Genomic DNA, 3,258 nt, shown 5'->3' with positions numbered 1-3,258 from the left:
CAGCATTTATATACACACCAATCTGCTTTGCCAGAAGCTCACTGGCTCATCATCTGAACAGAAAGTTATCAAATCATGGGATTTAGGAACTCAGAGAGAATCTTATCTGAAATCCAGCCAAATTTAGAAATGAAATGGAGGTTCATAAAAGGAAAATTGACTTCCCAATGTTGTAAAGCTTGTTTAACGTAGATCCAACAGTAGAATCTAGATCTCTAGGCTTGTAATCTCATGCTCTTTCAACTACTAAGAAATGCACACCTTTTTAAAAGTCAGTTCAGCACCACCTCATATATTAGAAATAATAAAATGAATTACTAGTCATATTGTTCCAAAGTGTTTGACTGACTATATTAATTTAAGTAAACTCTCTATAGCTAAGTTTAAAATTCAAGTAAAAGCAAATTTATATGTTCCTGAATATGTGTTCATATTCCTTAAAAACAACATTAAAATATGAATACTCCTGTGAGTTAAAATTTTTAATGTTAAGTGAATTTTTTTAAATCACTCATTAAATTCAGAAAGCAATTGACATTGATTAAAGTAAGGATGATCAACAAAACTTGGAAAAATAAAATAAGTATTTTAAAACCCTAAATCACACATGTCTTCTGTCCATAGGAAGATTCCCATTTCCTGATGGGGTAGATCACAAAGGAGCTTCACTACACACAATCTTCAACTATATCACCTTGGAATTAATAGTTTTAAATGTGAAACAAATGCAAGTCACATAATAAATACACTCATTCATTATCCAATGACTATCGATTGAGCACTTCTTTGTTCCAGGAATGGTGGTAGAAGCCAGAGTCATAACGGTAAAATAAGACATGGTCCCTGTCCTCCAGAACTTTGGAAGATAATAGGAGAAGGAGACGAGAGATCAAGAAACTAAATTCAGGGTAATGGACATCAACCCCTAACATTTAGGATAACTGATATCAATGGCTAATATTTATTCAACACATATTAGGTGCCAGGTAATATGCTAAGCACTTCCAACTTTCAGACTGTTTCACAAAACTCTATGAGATGGCTGCTATTATTAGCCTCATTTTCCAAGTCAGGAATCTGAAGCCAAGAACTTACGAGAAAGCAGGGGATGTAGGATTCAAGTCGCCATTTGCTGTGTTAACAATGAGGACCCCTGCCTAAGTGATAGATGGAGAATATACTGTGCCAAAGATGAGGCGCTGAGCCCAGTTGTGGTAGATAAGGGATCGGGATTCCTAGAAAACACACGAACATTGACAGTTGACAGGGATTGTGCCAGTCAGAGAAGGATAAGAAAGACCTTCCAGGTGGACAAACCAGTATAAGAGGAACCACTTTCCCACTGACCTGAAAATTACCCTAAAAACATGACCTTCAAGTCCCTTCATGGTATGGCCTAGACCCATCTCTCAACACTACTCTTAGGCTTCAACTACAATTTAACATTTTTAACTTCTTTTTTTGCCCATAATCAAAACTTTATTGAAAAACTGACACCAAAATATGAGATCACTGTTGTAAATCTTACAAAATTAAGCATAATTACATTATCTTGGTAGATTAACTGGAATTACTGAACTGATAATGCTTTCTGCAATATAACACAAATTCAAGAGGTTGTGTGGATCATTAGTGTTGCTTTCTTCTAAATGAACACCCCTCTGTGAGTCTGGCCTTTCCTCCTGTTGGCTGGCACAACACTGCTGAACAGCCTACACAAAGAACCAGCATCTAAGCATGACTGAAAACCGTGGTAATCTTGTAGCAGTCTGGACATTTTATATCCATAAAATAGGAATTTGGGCTCTGAATTTTTTAACATTTTTAACATTTAACATCTTTAACATTTAACTTTTTCCAGAGAACATTGCTTCACAGAACGAAATTTACCTTCCCCGCTGGGCCTCTGGGCATGCCATTCTTCTGTCGAAATTAGAACTCTGCTCCTAGGTAATGCTTAGCCATTCTGCAGGTCTCAGCATAGACACTCTTTACTCCAGGAAGTCTTCCAAGAGCTCTGTCCAGGCCCTTCTCAAATTGCATTTAGGGCCCCTATCATTCATGCCTATGGCCCCCTGCATTTCTGTCACCACAGCACTAAGCAGAATGTTAAATCCACATTCAAACATCTACCTTCTCTCTGATACTGAAAACTCCAGTGAGCAAGGTCTGTTTTACTCATCACTGTAATTCCAGAACCTGGCACAATGCCAAGCACGTAGTAGGCACTCAATAATTATTTGTAGAATGAGTTAAAATATCTAAATTTGTAGAGTAATATCCCCATCTTGTGGCCTTTTGGAAGACTCTGATAAAGTCATGATACCCTGCTGTGTTTTCAATACCAGAAGCATAGGAAGGCCCTGGCAATCCTTGCTCCATGCACTGAAGGAAATGAAAGTAAAAGTGATATACCACCTGTAAGGTCAATGTTTCCTACCTGTAGGTGACACAAGGCAGAAGAAATATTTGGAAGGGAATAAACCTGAAAGTGCTGTTGTATACAGCACTGAAAGCACACTCAAACCAGACAAACCAGTTCCCTTGTCTGCTTCCATTTTTGAAGCGAAAGATTTTATTCAGGTTTGCCTTCTGGAAGGATGTCTTCCAAGCACATATTTCCTCATGGACTGAGTCATTCTCAGTCAGACTCACAACCTTCCTAGAACCACAGCACCTCAGATGGAAGGAAAGAGCCCATATTTCCAAAAGAAAGCACCCAGCTAGCAAGCGGCACTGCTAGACCCGAACCCAAACCAGACGGCTGCTAAACCTCAGTTGGGTTTGATAATAATTAAACAGTGATTTGTTACTGTGCCATTATTATTATTATTATTATTGACTCATCATAATTAGAATGTAATTTTTCTATGAATGATCCAGAAGTGGGTGGTGGCACATAAATTAAAGCAATGCCCCAAAGGAGATGCTTTGAAAATGTGTATTCATCCCCAAAATAATAATCTAAAACTTCAGAATCTTGGACAATTTTAAGAGAAATGAGGCTTAAAGGAAGATTCATTCTAATTAAAAAGAATACAAAATTGAAAAAGACTTTGACTTCCCCTAAATAATTATCACTAGCACCTCCTGCAGCACTTCCTGTGCACCATAAACTGGATTTACATGGATTAATCTATTTGCTCTCACAAGCACCCCAATCCTGTAAGTAGATGCTGTCGTTCATCTCATCTAAAAAGAGAAAGAGACCGAGCAAAGGGGGGCTAAGGAACTGCTTAAAGTCCCTCATGAGTAGAT

General features: G+C 37.9%; 1 pseudogene; it reads right to left on the bottom strand.

Annotated features, from left to right (window-relative positions):
• Positions 1-1,629: 1,629 nt before the first annotated feature.
• LOC114211716 (small ribosomal subunit protein eS27-like pseudogene) lies at positions 1,630-1,788 on the bottom strand (annotated as a pseudogene).
• Between the last annotated feature and the right edge of the window lie 1,470 nt (positions 1,789-3,258).

The sequence above is a fragment of the Eumetopias jubatus genome, unplaced genomic scaffold (assembly GCF_037043125.1).
Source record: "Eumetopias jubatus isolate StellerSeaLion01/CBP00866 unplaced genomic scaffold, mEumJub1_p1.0 scaffold_3, whole genome shotgun sequence".
Classification (NCBI taxonomy): Eukaryota; Metazoa; Chordata; class Mammalia; order Carnivora; family Otariidae; genus Eumetopias; species Eumetopias jubatus.
This window is presented reverse-complemented; position numbering and strand designations above follow the sequence as displayed.